Source organism: Rana temporaria, chromosome 13 (genome assembly GCF_905171775.1).
Source record: "Rana temporaria chromosome 13, aRanTem1.1, whole genome shotgun sequence".
NCBI lineage: Eukaryota > Metazoa > Chordata > Amphibia > Anura > Ranidae > Rana > Rana temporaria.
The window spans coordinates 70,075,247-70,094,723 of record NC_053501.1 but is presented as its reverse complement, the minus strand read 5'-3'; positions in this window follow the sequence as shown (position 1 = coordinate 70,094,723).

Here is a 19,477-nt window from a genome sequence, read left to right as displayed (position 1 = left end):
ACCATGTTACAGCGTCACAGCCAAACACAGACCGAGCCAGCCAGCTCCATAATAATACACATGAGCAGGAGCGAGGGGACAGACAGAGCGAGGGGACAGCCCTGCAACTGAAACCGGCCACAGAACAGGCAGCCTACCGGGAGATCTCCCGATCTCCCGGTAGGCCAGTCCGGTCCTGTCTGTACATAGGACGACAATAAGCCGTACGCTCCATAGAGTTGGGCTTTATGGCAGAGTGGCCAGAAGAAAGACATTACTTTCAGCAAAAAAACAAAATGGCACATTTTGAGTTTGCCAAAAGGCATGTGGGAGACTCCCAAAATGTATGGAGGAAGGTGCTCTGGTCTGATGAGACTAAAATTAAACTTTTTGGGCATCAAAGAAAATGCTATGTCTGGCGCAAACCCAACACATCGCATCCCTCAAATAACACCATCCCCATTTTAGCAGTTGGGAATGGGAAACTGGTCAGAGCTGAGGGAAAGGTGGATGGTGCTAAATACAGGGATATTCTTGAGCAAAACCTGTACCACTCTGTGTGTGATTTGAGGCTAGGATGGAGGTTCGCCTTCCAGCAGGACAATGACCCCAAACACACTGCTAAAGCAACACTTGAGTGGTTTAAGGGGAAACGTGTAAATATGTTGGCAGGGCCGCCATCAGGAATTATGGGGCCCCTTACACAGCTTCAGGCATGGGTCCCCTGGAGCAGGGAACGGGGGGGGGCGGGGGGGTTCTCAAATTGGGTGCCACGAATTGGGGGGTTGCCCTGGGGACCTCTGGACCCCTTACAAAAATAGAAATTAAAAAAAATATATATATATATAGAACATGCTGTATTTTTTTCTGCACTGGACTGGACTGGAACGCAGTAGAACGTGTCAGAAACGCACCAGAATGCATTGAAAATGCACAAGACCCCAGTACAGTAGAAAACAAAAACAGGAAAAAAAAGCACCTGAAATGCACCAAAAACCCCCCGGAACTTGTTAAAAACACGCATGCTGAAACGTATCCAGAACGAATCTGAAGTGCGTTTTTGTGGCGTGAACCAGCCTGTAGAGATAGCAATTCTCCCTAAGGGGGAAACAGACAGCAATAAAAACCTGACAGAGATTCCAACCCCTTGCCACTCTTCTATCCAGATCTAAAAAAAAAATTATTTAGTTATACTTTACACTAAAACATGAGGTCTAGTAAAATATAAATGTAGAAATATAACATTCTAGGAAATATAGCTGCATCATTGGACTTATCTGGTCCTACTGTGTAGTTAGAAGGCAGCCCTGCAGTTGTCAATGTCAGTCTAAGCATATGTCTTTGGAGAATTCTCCTTCTATGGGTATTTAATGGGTTTATTTGGCAAGAAGCGGATGTAGAATTCCAGGCAATTTAGTCACATGGCAACTACCTTATCAGTATGTCTTTGGATAGTAGAAGTAAACTGTGTGTATATGCAAGAAGCCTGCAGCAGACACACAAACTCCACTCAGATAACACTGGGTGGCCTATAACAAACTCCAATAATTAACATGGTTAAAAGGATAACAACTTTTTAAAGAATCTGATCTCGGTTCAACGCTGTGCACGAGAGCAGCAGCGCTGCCCACTCTCTCCCTCCTCACTGGACTCAGCTATTGGCTCCTGCTGCTGTCAATCAAAGGCAGGAGGAGCCAGGAACACCAGTGGGGGACCCCAGAAGAGGAGGATTAGGGCAATTGCACGTATCAGGTAAATTTACCATGGTTGTTAAAAAAAAGAGAGAGAGAGACTTTAATATCACTTTAACTTTGAAGTATGCAAACTCAAATGCGTTCCACCCAAACCGCAAGGTTCCAAGAACTAAGAGAAGCACATACTGTGAAAACCTCCAAGACACCATGTCTATTGATGATTCCATGAACATAGTTTTTCTCTATATACTCTGCTGATTATTGCACAGGCTTTAGTAACCAAAGTCAGAACATAATAGGTCAGTCATAATTCAGATATTGAAACCATTATATTCTTATCCACCCTTTTTATTTTTGTCACTTAGTTGTCACAGCAGTGGTTTTGTGGTTCACTGATGGTCATTAATGGTCTGGTTAAATATCTTAGAATGGATGGTGATTTGTTTTTAGTACTTCCCATTGGTATTCAGTTCCTGAACTCCAAAGATAGTGGTAAAGCAGCCCACATCTATCTCTGAGTTTCTGTGACAGAGAAGACAAAAGTGTATTATGTTGCTTGGTCCATATAGCAAGTAAAAGTAAAAGATAGATAGAGCAGGGTTGTCAGTTTAGCTTGAAATACAGTGTGTAGAGAATATATATATACATCCCTAGGAGTTGTACTGTATAGCTTAGCTAGATCTGCTATTAGTATTTGTCAGGCAGGAGATTGTGCATAGCTGCAGTGCTCTAACGTGTTGTATTGCCTGCCTGTGTGCTGTGTAGTTTACACCTAAACGTACTGGGTGTTACTGCACGTGTCCTGTTTATTTGCAACTAAGCACATTTTGTGTAAGTGCAAGTTTGCTCTTTAATAGCACATAAGCGCATTTACTGCAAGTGCAATCTTGCTCTTTAATCGCACGTAAGCGCATTTACTGCAAGTGCAATTTTGCTCTTTAATCGCACGTAAGCGCATTTACTGCAAGTGCAATTTTGCTCTTTAATCGCACGTAAGCGCATTTACGGCAAGTGCAATTTTGCTCTTTAATCGCACGTAAGCGCATTTACTGCAAGTGCAATTTTGCTCTTTAATCGCACGTAAGCGCATTTACTGTAAGTGCAAGTTTGCTCTTTAATCGCACGTAAGCGCATTTAGTGTAAGTGCAAGTTTGCTCTTTAATCGCACGTAAGCGCATTTACTGCAAGTTTGCTCTTTAATCGCACGTAAGCGCATTTACTGTAAGTGTATGTGTCCTGTTTATTTGCAACTGCAAGTTTGCTCTTTAATCGCACGTAAGCGCATTTACTGTAAGTGCATGTGTCCTGTTTATTTGCAACTAAGCGCATTTAGTGTAAGTGCAAGTTTGCTCTTTAATAGCACATAAGCGCATTTACTGCAAGTGCAAGTTTGCTCTTTAATCACACGTAAGCACATTTACTGTAAGTGCAAGTTTGCTCTTTAATAGCACATAAGCGCATTTACTGCAAGTGCAAGTTTGCTCTTTAATCGCACGTAAGCGCATTTAGTGTAAGTGCAAGTTTGCTCTTTAATCGCACGTAAGCGCATTTACTGCAAGTTTGCTCTTTAATCGCACGTAAGCGCATTTACTGTAAGTGTATGTGTCCTGTTTATTTGCAACTGCAAGTTTGCTCTTTAATCGCACGTAAGCGCATTTACTGTAAGTGCATGTGTCCTGTTTATTTGCAACTAAGCGCATTTAGTGTAAGTGCAAGTTTGCTCTTTAATAGCACATAAGCGCATTTACTGCAAGTGCAAGTTTGCTCTTTAATCGCACGTAAGCGCATTTACTGTAAGTGCAAGTTTGCTCTTTAATAGCACATAAGCGCATTTACTGCAAGTGCAAGTTTGCTCTTTAATCGCACGTAAGCACATTTACTGCAAGTTTGCTCTTTAATCGCACGTAAGCGCATTTACTGTAAGTGAATGTGTCCTGTTTATTTGCAACTGCAAGTTTGCTCTTTAATCGCACGTAAGCGCATTTACTGTAAGTGCATGTGTCCTGTTTATTTGCAACTAAGCGCATTTAGTGTAAGTGCAAGTTTGCTCTTTAATAGCACGTAAGCGCATTTACTGCAAGTGAAAGTTTGCTCTTTAATCGCACGTAAGCGCATTTACTGTAAGTGCAAGTTTGCTCTTTAATAGCATGTAAGCGCATTTACTGTAAGTGCAAGTTTGCTCTTTAATAGCATGTAAACGCATTTACTGTAAGTGCACGTGTGTTGTTTATTTACACCTGAACGCATTAAAATGTCTGGAAGGACAACAAACAGAGGCAGAGAGTCACAAGGGCAAGCAGGCTCTGCATGTAGAGGCAACGCTGGTGGTGGACGTGGTGCATCCTCTTCAGCACGTGGCCGTGGCCGCTCGTCCTTCTTTTCGGGAGCTGGCCGCGTTGAGCAGAGAAATTAGTAGAGTGGATGACCAAGCCGTCCTCATCCTCCTCATCCTCTCTCACACAGACTGATCTTAGTTTGTCTGGCAAAGCAGCTGCCAAGGCTTCCTCTTCCCTCTGCACAATGGCATCACACAATCCTTCCCTAGTCCCACCGTGTCCTCCTGAGGAGTCCCCCGAGCTGTTTCAACACAGTGTTGGGTACATGCTGAATGAAGATGTTCAGCGTTTTGAAGGCTCCGATGATGGAACACAGATAGAGGAAGGCATTGATGTGAGCCCAGGAAGAGAGGGACAGCAATCTGGCAGTGATGTTCCCCCAGCTGGAGCATACTGCCAGGTTTTCGACAGTGATGAGGAGGGAGGGGATGATGAGGTCACTGACTCTACCTGGGTGCCTGATAGGAGAGAGGAGGAGGAGGAAGAGGAGGAGGGCGAGGCACAGGCACATCTCCAAAGAGGCAGGATGCCCTCCAGGGGTCAGGTTAAGGGCACACCAACTGCATTACATCGCACATCTACGCTTGTGCATGGCGCTGCTGTGTCTGAACGGTACAGCAAAAGTTCTTTGGTGTGGGCCTTTTTTGAAACATGTCCATCAGATCGTACCTTGGCTATTTGCAACATATGTCACAAGCGTATCTCGCGTGGCCAAAACATCACCCGCTTGGGCACCAATTTGTCCAGACATATGTCGAGCTGCCATGCAGCTCGTTGGCAAGCATACCAGAAAGACCCACACCAAAGACCAAAGCGGACCTCCCCTTGCCCTTCTGTGACCTCCAACCCCACTAGACCCCCAGTCCTCTTTGAAGCCTGCACTGAAGGTGTAGAAATAGGTGTGTCACAACCTAGTAGTGGTAGTACATGCGGGCAATCTACTGATAGTACCAGACAAATTTCCCTGCCCCAGCTGCTGCAGCGCCGAAAGAAGTACGCTCCCAGCCATCCACATGCCCAGCGGTTGAATGCTAGCTTAGCAAAATTACTAGCACTTCAACTACTACCTTTTCAGTTGGTAGATTCTGCCCCCTTCCGTGAGTTTGTGGAATGGCAGTACCTCAGTGGCAAGTACCCAAACGCCACTTTTTCTCACGGAAGGCGATTCCGGCTCTCTACCGGCATGTGGAAGGCAATGTCCATGCCTCGCTGGACAGGGCGGTCAGTGGTAAGGTGCATCTTACCGCTGACTCATGGTCCAGCAGGCATGGACAGGGACATTACCTGTCTTTTACGGCCCATTGGGTGACTCTGCTGGCAGCTGGGAAGGACGCAGGGCAAGGTACAGTAGTTTTGGAGGTTGTTCCGCCACCACGCCTCCAAAACACTACTACTGGTTGTGACACACCTCTCTCCTCCACCCCATTATCTTCTTCTTCCTCTGTGGCCTCTTCCTGTGGTGATGTTTCCTCAGAACCAGCTGTGCTCCGTAGGTGTACGAGGGGCTACGCAGGAATGCAGCCCAAGAGTTGCCATGCAGTGCTAGAGCTGGTGTGCTTGGGAGACAGGAGCCACACTGGGGAAGAGGTTCTTTCAGCTCTGCAGGGGCAGGCTCAGAGGTGGTTGACGCCACGCCAGCTGAAGCCTGGAATGGTGGTCAGCGATAATGGCACCAACCTCCTCTCTGCCCTGCGACAGGGAAAACTCACCCATGTGCCCTGTTTTGCACATGTCCTGAATTTGTTGGTGCAGCGGTTCTTGGGCAGATACCCGGGCTTACAGGATGTCCTGAAGCAGGTCAGGAAAGTCTGTGTGCATTTCCGGAGGTCATATAATGCCACTGCTCGGCTGACAGACCTCCAAAGGGAATACAACCTGCCCAAGAACCGCCTAATCTGTGACATGCCCACCAGATGGAACTCTACGTTGGCCATGCTGCAGCGGCTGCACACGCAGCAGAGGGCCATCAATGAGTACCTGTGCCAATATGGCAGCAGAACTGGGTCAGGGGAGCTTGGTTTTTTTTCACCACGCCAGTGGGCCTTGATCAGGGATGCATGCACTGTCCTGTCACCATTTGAGGAGGCCACGAGGATGGTGAGCGGTGACAGTGCATGCATCAGTGAGACTGTCCCTCTTATTCACATGTTGGAGCACACGCTACGTGGAATAATGGACAGGGCCCTTGAGGCAGAACAGAGGGAGGAAGAGGAGGACTTCCTTACCTCTCAAGGCCCCCTTTATCCAGACAGTGGTCCTGCTTGCCCACCTAGCACACAGGAAGAGGATGAGGAGGAGGAGGATGATTGTATCAGCAGCATGGAGGTGGAGCCTAGCACTCAGCATCAGCAGCAGCAGTCTTCAAGGGATCATTTACAGTCCCAAGGAACACGTGGACTTTTACGTGGCTGGGATGAGGTGGCTGCGGATCCTGTCATCCTCAGTGACCCAGAGGACTGTGCCCTGAATGCCTCTGCAAACCTACGCTGCATGGCCTCCCTGATCCTGCAAAGCCTGCGTAAGGATCCTCGTGTACGTGCTATTAAGGAGAGGGATCATTACTGGCTGGCAACTCTCCTTGATCCACGTTACAAGAGTAAGGTTGCGGACCTTATGTTGCCATTGCAGAGGGAGCAGAAGATGAAACTTCTGCGGGAGGCCTTGCAGAAGGGTCTGTGCAATGTGTTCCCAGAACCGCGGGGTTTTACCAAAACCTGGCCCTGGAATACGTGTTGCTGAGGCTTCGGTGAGTCACAGAAGGAGCGGTGGAGAAGGTGGCCGTCTGACCGATGCGTTCAGACAATTTTTTAGTCCGCAGCCCCAAGGTATGACCGGTTCCAGCAACCATCGCCAGCGTCTGGTTTACATGGTCCGGGAATACCTAGGGGCAAGATCCGACTTGGACACCTTCCCTACCGAAAATCCTCTGGCTTACTGGGTCTTGAGGATGGATTACTGGCCAGAGCTTGCACAGTATGCAATTGAGCTACTGGCTTGCCCTGCATCCAGTGTTCTTTCAGAACGCACATTCAGTGCTACTGGAGGCTTTGTGACCGATCACAGGGTGCGCCTCTCCACCGACTCTGTTGATCGACTGACCTTCATCAAAATGAATCAGGCTTGGATCAACACCAGCTACCAAGCACCTGATGCTGATGTTACTGAATAATAATTTTTTGTTGAAATGTCAGATCCCTTTGAGACTGCGTATGCTGATGCTGAGTGACTGTCCTGTTATGCTGCTGATGGAATATCCTTCTCCTCCTCACTTTTCTTGCTGATAGCTAGTAAGAAATGTTGTGTTTCTGGGCTCGGCCACCAGTGCCTAAGGCCTAATTTTTGTGCCCCTGTTTAACAGGGGCGTCTAATAACAATTTTTGATGCAATACTTTGCACGTGGCTCTTTGTTGTGCTCCAATTACAGTATGTTTGAGGGGTGCCCTTTTTTCTACAATTTTTCTTTCACAAAAAAATAATGGCCCCCCACCACCCCTAAAATAATCGACATATTGTTGCCACACAGCATGTGCGCAAGCAGTATTAAATTACCTTTTTCTTATAATAATCTCTTGTTGTGCAGGGACATTTATAAACACGTGCCACTACTATAGACACACAGCAGGTGTGATATTTAAAGGAATTTTTCTTTTTTTTTTTCACTTTAAGCATCATTAAAATCGCTGCTCCGGAAAAAACGTCCGTTTTTAAAACTTTTTTTTCCATTGATACATGTTCCCTGGGGCAAGACCCGGGTTCTGAAAGACGTTTTCCAACATTTAATTGAATATTGGTTTTTAAAATGAGCGTTTTTGAATTCGAACGTTCGAGTCCCATAGACTTCAATGGGGTTCTAAATGTTCGCGTGAACCCGCGGTCTGTTTGAACGTTCTGGTGCGAACCGAACGCGGGCATGTTCGGCTCATCCCTAGTTATATGACGGCAGACAGTAGACAACTGGTTAAAGACCATAACAAGGGTATGGGGACCCAGGTACTGCCCTAGGGGACATGTATCAATGCAGAATTTTTTTTAAAACAACCGTTTTTTCAGGAGCAGTGATTTCAATAATGCTTAACAGGGCCGTCTTTACCATAGGGCAAACAGGGGCAGCTGCCCAGGGCCCTGGCCCAAAGCAGAGCTGCCCGTTAAGCCCCTGTGCTGCCCACAAATCAGCACTGAAAATCATCAGCGGCACGAAGCCAGTGTCCCTTCCCAGTGTTTTAAAATGTACAGCTCCCCTGGCTTACCTTTAGACGTGCACTTCTCCCTTCCTGCCACTGGGTGCTGCTTGTATATAAAAGTGAAATAGAATGTGATTTTAGAGCATCCCCAGTTTGATCTACAAAAGACTGACTTCTTCTTCATGTCCTGCTCCTCAAGGTATGTCACTGTTTGCTAATGTATTATGCAAATATAAGTTTTCTGTAGAGTATGCCCAAAGTCTTTATAATATTTGATGTTTGGTCAGTGTTTTAAAAAGTTCCTCTATTTTACACATGGCATGGCATGGGGTCACAGCACCGTCTGTCCATTCTGCTTTAGCACCATGGGACCCCATGCCATGCCATGTGTAAAATGGAGGAACTCTTTAAATCACAGACCAGACCTGCAGTCCAGGCTGAGTAAGGCCTCAGAGCACATGGCATTACTGTCTGTATTTAACTGCTTGATGGGCCTATTTTTGGGCCTGGCTGGTTCACATGTATGTGTTTTGGCGGCCCACATTTGTGCAGACAAAGCAGCCCATTCATTTGAATGGGCCGCCATGCCTGCGTTTCCTGCAAAGAAAAGCGCATGCCTCATGTAATAGGCTGCGCACACGGCACACCTATGCCCATCAAGCAATGAAATACAGCACTGTCTGTCCATTCTGCTGTCTGCTGTGACTTATCTGCAGTTCCCGCACTGTCAAACTTGCTGCATTTTTAGACGTTTAGGTCACGCTTTTAAAAACACAGTGCGTTTGTGTGTGCAAGAATTGCAGGTAAGTAGCATGGTGCAAAAGCAGAATGGATTTCAAGGCAACTGTATTTTTAAAATACTGAGTGCACCTTTTTCTGCAGGAAACAAAGGCATGGCAGCCCATTCAAATCAATAGGCTGCTGTGCCTGCACAAATGAGGACCGCCAAAACACATACATGTGAACCAGCCAGGCCCCAAATAAGCTGGAGGGGGGCCCAAAAATAATGTTTGCCCAGGGCCCAAACCATATTAAAGACGGCCCTGATGCTTAAAATGAAACAATAAAAATGTAATATTCCTTTAAATTTCAAGCCTGGGGGGGGTCCCCTTAGTCTGCCTGTAAAGTGGCGAACATGTGCAATGTGTAGAACAGTGCCGCAGCAAAATGACATTTCTAAAGGAAAGAATGTAATTTAAACTTGCTCACGGCTGTAATTTATTGCCGGCTCCCAGCAATATAGATGAAAGATCAAGGAAAAAACAGCGTGGACCCCCCCAGTCCATACGGTCTGGTATGGATTTTAGGGGAACTCCATGATAAAAAAAAAGAGTGGGTTCCCACCCAAAATCCATACCAGACCCTTATCCGAGCATGCAGCTTGGAGGATATTATGGGGGGGCGAGCACCCCCCCCCCCTCCTGAACCTTACCAGGCCACATGCCCTCAACATTGGAAGTGTGCTTTGGGGTCCCCCCAAAGCACCTTGTCCCTATGTTGATAGGGACACGAGCCTCTTCCCAATAACCCTGGCCATTGGTTGTCAGGGCTGCGAGTGGGGGGCTTATCGGAATCTGGAAGCCCCCTTTAGCTTGGACTATATGATTGCCTGTATTCATTCCCCAAATGTTAAGTAATATGTTTTCTTTGGAAATAAAAATCCCCTGAAAGATAAATGTCCTTAACAGTGCTGAAATAATGGGTGAAGGGTGACTTTATTGCAGTATTCTCCCCAATCTGGGAACAGAACTTTCCAGGTCACTCCTGCCCTGCCTCCTTCTCCAATTACTTTTCACAAAAACATAGCGCTCTTCCTAAAAGATATCATCTTGTCTCTTGATTGGGATGCTCCTCCCTCCCAAGATGTTTTATTAAGGATTAATTTGGATAATCTTCCAGAATCCCTCTATAACTTTCAACTTGTCATTAACACTATTAGAAAATGTTTTCTCTTAAAAAAGGCTTAGCAGTCTTCAATTTTATATTCACCCATAAAAAGTGAAATTGGAAATGCTTTATGTTTATGCCATTCATCTGTTTTAAGACAGCTATCTATCACCCTCTTGTGGCTTTACAAAGTAATTTCATTGTAAAAAAAAAAAAAAATGCAGATTTTTTAAATATTATTATATAACATTAAAAAAAAAAGTCTTAATATAAGATGGAGTTATTTTAAAGCTTTTCTGTTTAGCTAACTAACACAATTGATCAGAAAATCTGAATTTTTGGGTAGATTCACGTTGAAAGGCTTATCTGATTTTCAGACAATATCTGGAAATAAACATTTTGGAAAATGAACCGTTGCCATGGACAGATCACCATGCAATTAAATTCATAGTTTCCATAATTCCACCATTAATAAAAATACCTAAGCCGGTGATAACACACTGGACTAGATCCCAGAAGAAGCTCCATTCGGAACTCTTCAAATCTACCTTAGGTAATAAAATAAAAATAATCCAACCACCTCAAACAGCCTCAGAAACACTGGATGCCATAAATGCAGCCCTATTACAGTCAACCGACTTAATAGCGCCGAAACGCAAGGCCTGCATCCAGGCCCGGACTGGCACAAAAAATAGGCCCGGGCATTTTGGAATGAGCAGCCCATGACATCTTAACCGGCTCCTTCTCCACTTTTCATCCTGAGGGATCCCCCGGGAGAGGGGAGGGGGAAACCCTGCAAAGGTGCAGGGGGCAAGGGGACAGGGAAAGCAGGGGGGGGCAGAGAGCACCGGGAAGAACCTTGAGAACATGGGGGAGAGGCAGAGAACACAGGGAGGAAGAGGAGAGCACAAGGGGGCTGGAGAGCATGGGGGCCTGGAGAGCACAGGGAGTGGGGGGCAGCAGAGAGCACGGGAGGAGGTGGAGAGCACAGGGGTAGGTGAAGATCAATGGGGGGCTGGAGAGTACTGGGGGAGAGGCGTAGGGCACAGGGGGGCAACGTAGAGCATGGGAGGAGGTGGAGAGCACTGGGGGGCTAGAGAGCACTGGGGGAGAGGCAGAGGGTACAGGGGGCAGCGTAGAGCATGGGGGAGGTGGAGAGCACAGGGGGGGCTTGAGAGCACAGGGGGGGGCTAAAAAGCACTGGGGGAGAGGCAGAGGGCACAGGGGGCAGCGTAGAGCATGGGGGGAGGTGGAGAACACTGGGGGGGGCTGGAAAGCACTGGGGGGGGCTGGAGAGAATTAGGGGGAATTAAAAAGAGCACAGGGGGAGGTGGAGAGCACAGGGGGAGAGGCAGAGGGCAGTGTAGAGCATGGGGGAGGTGGAGAGCACAGGGGGCAGTGAAAAGCACAGGGGGAGAGGCGGAGGGCACAGGGGGGGCAGCGTAGAGCATTGGAAAGGTGGAGAGCACAGGGGGAGAGATGGAGGGCACAGGGGTGCAGCGTAGAGCATGTGGGAGGTGGAAAGCACTGGGCTGGGGTGTTAAAGAGCACTGGGGGGCTGGAGAGCACAGGGGAGGCAGAGAGCACAGGGGAGGCTAGAGAGCACAGGGGAGGCTAGAGGGCACTGGGGGGCTAGAAAGCACTGGGGGAGAGGCAGAGGGCACAGGGGGGGCAGCGTAGAGCATTGGGAAGGTGGAGAGCACAGGGGAAAAGATGGAGGTCATAGGGCGCAGCCTAGAGCATGGGGGGAGGTGGAGAGCACAGGAGGGAGGTGGAGAGAAGAGGGGGGCTGGAGAGCACTGGTGGGGATAGAGAGCACTGGGGGGGCTGGAGAGCACTGGGGGGGGGGGCTGGAGAGAATTAGGGGGAATTAAAAAGAGCACAGGGGGAGGTGGAGAGCACAGGGGGAGAGGCAGAGGGCACAGGGGGCAGCGTAGAGCATGGGGGGAGGTGGAGAGCACAAGAGGGAGGTGGAGAGAAGAGGGGGGCTGGAGAGCACTGGGGGGATAGAGAGCACTGGGGGGGGGCTGGAGAGCACTGGGGGGGCTGGAGAGAATTAGGGGGAATTGAAAAGAGCACAGGGGGAGGTGGAGAGCACAGGGGGAGAGGCAGAGGGTACAGGGGGCAGTGTAGAGCATGGGGGAGGTAGAGAGCACAGGGGGCAGTGAAAAGCACAGGGCGAGAGGCGGAGGGCACAGGGGGGGGGGCAGCGTAGAGCATTGGGAAGGTGGAGAGCACAGGGAGAGAGATGGAGGAGGGGGGATTCTGTAGAGAATTAGGGGGAATTGAAAAGAGCACAGGGGGAGGTGGAGAGCACAGGGGGAGAGGTGGAGGGCACAGGGGGCAGCGTAGAGCATGAGGGGGGAGAGCACAGGGGGAGAGGCGGAGGGCACAGGGGGCAGCGTAGAGCATGGGGGGAGGTGGAGAGCACTGGGGGGGCTGGAAAGCACTGGGGGGGGGCTGGAGAGAATTAGGGGGAATTGAAAAGAGCACAGGGGGAGGTGGAGAGCACAGGGGGAGAGGCAGAGGGCACAGGGGGCAGTGTAGAGCATGGGGGAGGTGGAGAGCACAGGGGGCAGTGAAAAGCACAGGGGGAGAGGCGGAGGGCACAGGGGGGGCAGCGTAGAGCATTGGGAAGGTGGAGAGCACAGGGGGAGAGACGGAGGGCACAGGGGGGCAGCGTAGAGCATGTGGGAGGTGGAAAGCACTGGGCTGGGGTGTTAAAGAGCACTGGGGGGCTGGAGAGCACAGGGGAGGCAGAGAGCACAGGGGAGGCTAGAGAGCACAGGGGAGGCTAGAGGGCACTGGGGGGCTAGAAAGCACTGGGGGAGAGGCAGAGGGCACAGGGGGGGCAGCGTAGAGCATTGGGAAGGTGGAGAGCACAGGGGAAAAGATGGAGGTCATAGGGCGCAGCCTAGAGCATGGGGGGAGGTGGAGAGCACAGGAGGGAGGTGGAGAGAAGAGGGGGGCTGGAGAGCACTGGTGGGGATAGAGAGCACTGGGGGGGCTGGAGAGCACTGGGGGGGGCTGGAGAGAATTAGGGGGAATTAAAAAGAGCACAGGGGGAGGTGGAGAGCACAGGGGGAGAGGCAGAGGGCACAGGGGGCAGCGTAGAGCATGGGGGGAGGTGGAGAGCACAAGAGGGAGGTGGAGAGAAGAGGGAGGCTGGAGAGCACTGGGGGGATAGAGAGCACTGGGGGGGGCTGGAGAGCACTGGGGGGGGGGGGGCTGGAGAGAATTAGGGGGAATTGAAAAGAGCACAGGGGGAGGTGGAGAGCACAGGGGGAGAGGCAGAGGGTACAGGGGGCAGTGTAGAGCATGGGGGAGGTAGAGAGCACGGGGGCAGTGAAAAGCACAGGGCGAGAGGCGGAGGGCACAGGGGGGGCAGCGTAAAGCATTGGGAAGGTGGAGAGCACAGGGAGAGAGATGGAGGAGGGGGGATTCTGTAGAGAATTAGGGGGAATTGAAAAGAGCACAGGGGGAGGTGGAGAGCACAGGGGGAGAGGTGGAGGGCACAGGGGGAAGCGTAGAGCATGGGGGGAGGTGGAGAGCACAGGGGGAGAGGCGGAGGGCACAGGGGGCAGCGTAGAGCATGGGGGGAGGTGGAGAGCATATGGGGAGAGACGGAGGGCACAGGGGGGAGCGTAGAGCATGGGGGAGGTGTAGAGCACAGGGGGAGAGATAAAGGGCACAGGGAGAGAGATGGAGGGCACAGGGGGGCAGCATAGAGCATGGGGGGAGGTGGAGAACACAGGACGGAGGTGGAGAGAAGGTGAGGCTGGAGAGCACTGGGGGGGGGGGCTAGAGAGCACTGGGGGTGTTGGAGAGCATTGGGGGGAGGTGAAGAGCACAGGGGGAAGTGTAGAGCATAGGGAGAGGAGGAGAGGCAGAGGGCACAGGGGGGAGGTGAAGAACACAGGAGGGAGGTGGAGAGCACTGGGGGGGGCTAGAGAGCACTGTGGGGGGTAGAGACTAGAGAGCACTGGGGGGGCAGCAGAGATAAGCAGGATAGGAGGAGCGGTGGGGTGGCTGCATATAGAAGAATCATTCTCTCCATCTTCTTCCCGCAGTACCTGAATGCCTGCGAGAGGGAGAGGAGCAGAAGCAGGCATTCAGAAACCGCGGGGGGACGATGGAGAGAATTATTCTTCTATATGCAGCCACCGCTCCTCCTATTCAGGTTACAGGGGCCGCACTTACGTTTTTGCAGAGAGATCCCATCCGCAGAACACAGGCTGTAGCAGGCTCCTCTCCCTTCCTGGTCACGCCCCCCGGCACCAACGGCTGAACTTCATTGGCGGCCATGGAGCGGTGTCTCGTCTAGTCCCTCCCCCTTCAGGAGCTGCTGATGCCGACGCCGAAGGCTGAACTGGCAGCCGGGCGGCCGCGGAAAGGTTGGAGGGCCGGCGCAGGCTTAAAGAGCAGCCTGCCTTTGCCCCGCAAGTCAGAACAGTGGCCCGGCGGCCGCGGCCCACCGGGCTAATGCCCGGTTTGCCCTATGGCCAATCCGGGCCTGCCTGCATCCGGAAAAACAACTCTGGCTGGTTTAACAACCAGCTGTCGTTACTGAAGCAAGAGCGCAGAAGGGCGGAAGCTGCCTGGAAAAGAAACACTTCAGAGGAGACCCTCACCATCTATAAGGCAATAACAAGAAAATACCATAAAGACATCTTCAAAGCCAAAAAATATCACTTTTCCAATGCCATCACCAACGCCATAAACCGCTCCCGCGAACTCTTCAAGCTGGTCACTCAGACCATGAATCCAGGATGTCTTGAACCCCCCAGTTCAGATACCCAAGAATTCTGTAATGAATTATCGGATTTCTTCATCAATAAAATTGAGAGAATCCGGGAAAGCATTCAGCAAAACAATACCCCCTCAACCCCCCCCCCCCTCAATCATTCACACAACACCCATAGAAATTTGCTACAATCAACAAAGTTCACTCTGAAACCCATCTCCATCGATGCCGCTAAAAATATCATCGGTACTTTGCGAAACAGCACAGCGCCTAATGATATTATCCCCACTAAACTGCTGAAGGAATGTGCCGATATCCTGGCACCACCTATCACGCAGCTTATAAATCAGTCATTCAAGGAAGGCATAGTGCCCTCGCAGTTGAAAGAGGGCACAATCCAACCCATCTTGAAGAAACCCACCCTAGACCCCAAGGACCCAATTCACCGCCGTCCGATAACAGGCCTAACCGCCCTCTCCAAGGTAATGGAAAAAGTAGTGGTACAACAGCTGCAACAGCATCTAGATACCCATAATCTACTTGATCCATTTCAATCGGGTTTCCGTCCCGGACACGGGACGGAAACAGCATTGCTCAAAATTTGGGATGATGCCCTCGAGGCCGCAGACGAAGGAGAACCCTGTCTCCTGGTTCTGTTGGACCTAAGCGCAGCTTTCGACACGGTAGACCACAAACTATTACTGACTCGGCTAGCTGAAGTAGCCAGAGTCGCAGAAGGTGATTTATCATGGTTCTCCTCCTTTCTGGAAAACCGATCACAAACAGTGAAATTGGGACCTTTCACTTCTGAAAAACGCACAGTATCATGCGGAGTCCCCCAGGGATCCCCTCTGTCACTGGTGCTGTTCAATATATACCTTCGCCCTCTCTTTGAAATCATCAGTAGCCAAAAACTACTTTATCACTCATATGCAGACGACACGCAACTGTATTTTCGCATCCGCAACAAAAAGGATCATCATCCAAATCTAGAGACATGCCTCTCTTTGATAGAAAACTGGATGACTAAGGCCCCATACTCACGACCAAACATGTTTGCTGAAACTGGCCCGCGGACCAGTTTCAGCATACATGTTTGGTCGTGTGTAGTTACGAGCGTACAGAATTTCACCGTACATTTGCCCGCCGGGCCGTTTTTCAGCAGACATTTATTTCCAAACTTGTTTTAAAACCGTCCGCTCAAATCCTGTCCGAACGTACATGTTTGGTGGTGAGTACACAAAACCAACGTACAAAAACCCCGCGCATGCTCAGACTAAATGAGGCCACGGGAGCGCTCGTTCAGGTAAAACTCACGTTTCTTTGGGATATGGCACATTCGTCAATAGAAAGATTAATTCTAGCAATAGAACACTGAAGCAAAACACACAATAACCAATGCTTGATGCCGTCGTTTTATTCATTCTTCTCTTGCTATAACTAATCAGTTATTTAGCTCATGTTATTTCAACTGAGTTGTTCCATACTGAAAAGTGACATTTGTTAGCTGTGATGTAGTAAGATTTTTGCAAACTTTTATTGGCCCGACGTATCATATTTTTAGTGGTCCTCCACATTTCAAATTTTTTGCTTTTAATGTTTAATGGTTATCTTTCCCACTTTCTTTAGGTGTTTATAGTTATGTCACCATTTAGAATATTTTAATAGGAAATAGTTTTGATTTAGCTTTTGTTTGTATATTTAACAGGATTTTTTTGAAGGTTGTTTAAATTGTCTACCATGTTGGCACACCAAATGCCCCCCCCCCACATGAGTTAGTGAATAGTTTAGATTAAACATTTTATTTGTTTGTAATGTTTGATGCCTAAAATAATACCCACAGTATTACAAACAATAGGCACGTTTTTCAAATCAACAAAAAGGCTTTTATTTGAGCAAATTATAAAAAGGATCAAAAACAGAATGGCAGCACTTGAACAGCTAGCAACATACATGCAAACTTGCATTTCAAACATGGTGAAGGATAAACTAGCCAACCTCAGGAAGCACACAAAATAAAATCTGAAGCAGCAGCACATAACCAAAGGAACCCAAGCTGTGGTAGTCCAAACAAGATGCCATTTGTGGGGGATCAAATGGAAGGCAGGGCATCAACGTCTCCTCTTCCTTGCAACCTTCCTTCCAGGCTGCCTTCCAGCGGGTCTTCCCTGGGCCCTTGCAGGTGGGGATGATGTGGCAGCAGGAGTATGATGTTCAGCAAGCCGGGCCGGGTCACATAGCCCAGTGTCTGGGGTCAGCAGCTCCCTCTGCATCCACCAAAGGGCCTGGTTGATGATGCCCTTGGCCAATTGCCTCTGCTCCTCCGTGCCTTTATTGAGGTCATGTGCCACGGAGGCACTGTAGGCCTCAGTGGGGTTGAGGGGGGCCCTCATGATGGCACTCGCCTCCTGAATCATTTTCAGGCTGGCTTCCTCCACTGCCCCCAATTTCTTCTTACGGCCTGGTGGCCTAATATAAAGGGGAGGAGCCTGGCTGGTGGTGCTTGTCCTGGGGAGCTGCTGAACGCCACTGGGCCCGGCCTCCTCCTGGCTGCCACTGACCCCTTCGTCCTGGCTGACAGTGAGGAGAGGATCTGCCACCTCCTGGCTGGTCTCTTCTTCCTGTGTAAAAAAAAGGGACATGTTGTAATATATTTAGGAATATACTCACTCACATTTTCATGATTGAATCTTATTTTTTGCCTTGAATTTAAACTTGAAAACAGACTCACCCTCTGACCCCTGCAGTTGTCATCCCTGACACCTATTTGTTTGCCCACGATTTTAGATTTTTACTTCCCAGCTTGTATTTTATTAACCAATATCAAGTCAAGAATCAAACAATAATTAAGATTATTACATAACTAGTTATGAAACTACTATACCTCATCATCGTAGAGGCGCAGATCTGCCTCTCTGTCAGCCAGGCCCTCTTCATCCGACTCTGCAGGGCTGTGGTGATCTGGGGAAGTCCCGCTGGGAGGTAGCGTGGAGGAAAGGTTGGGATTCAGACTTGACATTGATGCCCTGCCTTCCAGTTGATCCCGCAAAAATGACATCTGGTTGTAATACCACAGCTTGGGTTCCTTTGGTGGTCTTGCTGCTGCTCCAGATCTTAGCTGCTTTTGGTGAGCTTTGTACGCTCTCCTATATGTGCCCCTGAGGTTGGCAAGTTTATCCTTCACCATGTTGGCACTGCATTCTGGCACCCATGTCCTCATGTATGCTGCTAGCTGTTCAAGTGCTGCCGCTCGTACGTCCTTATTGTGGTAATGGTCCTGCTTTGAATCCCACAGGATGGGCATTTCCCTGAATTTATCCAGCAAATGCTGGATAATGTCTTGGCTCTGCAGGAGATCCATTGTGAAATTAGGATTTACTCTTTTTTTTTCTAGATTGAAAAAATAAAAAGAAACCAAAAACACAATTAAAAAAAGCCTCAGCATTTACATTGATAGAATATGTTGTTTAAAAAGTAGTACCTATATAGAAATACAAACACAGTGTCTCTTGTTTAGAAAATGCTGGCCAGCTCTGCCCCATTGGTTGGTTTTAGATAACATTTTTTTTATACATGCCGCCCCTTTGGTTACATTGCAGGAAATAATATAAATCTACAACCATACACAATTATTACAAATGACAGCATTCATCAAGCCACTATTGCATGTGTAGATATCCTGCCCCTCAGCATTGATTACATGAAAGAAACTTCCTAATGACCTCTGTCCAACCAACACAGAACAATACTTGGCCTGATCTGAATACACCCTACATAATTGATAATGAGTCACAGCATTTTTGATCTCTCTATTTTGTGATGTCTACAAAAGCATTTGGGTATGAAAATCACATTCTGGTATCCAAGAGACATAATAGCTTAATAAAACTGTGCAACCAACAGACCAAACCCCCATCCCATTGCTCTACATTTTAAGAGCCCGCTGCTGATCCCATGTTTAAATTTCTTACCTGCCTCTCTCACAATCCTCGTTTCTTCCGCTCGCTGAATTAACACGTAACCTACGTAATCACGTCAAGCGCCTTTTATACACTCCGCGTATGTATGAAACGCCGCCCTCGTCACCTTTGCCATGCCCCTAATCAATTGAAAAAGTAAATATGGCGTTAACTGTGTAGGTTCTGGAATCGCGCGAATATTCTCCGCGTAACGTACGTCAATACGTTGTTGGCATTCGCGACACTCCGCATATGCAATAATCCCCGCCCTCATCTCCGCCCCTGACGGGACATTTCCTCGTTTCCACGCCCCTAATCTCTGTGGGAAGGAAAGATGGCGATGTCACACGAGCGGGCACGGAGCTCTCATGGCGCAAGTGAAGGGACAGAGGCTGGACCGTCCCGATCCAGGCCTAAAAGATATAAAGCCACTAATATGGCGTTCGAAGAAATGGTGGAGTTGGTTTACATCATGAGGAGGAAGGATTATGATGGTGAATGTGGGCCCTACAAAACACCGAACCGTAGGAAGTCACACATAATGGACAAGGTGGCAAGGAGAATGAGGAGAATGTTTGGTGTCACCAGGTCAAAGGAGCAACTACGGAAGCGTTGGTCCGATTTAAAATTGAGGGAGCCACATCACATGAAGAAGATACTAAAAATTCTGCGTAAAAGTAAGTCCATATTATTTAAG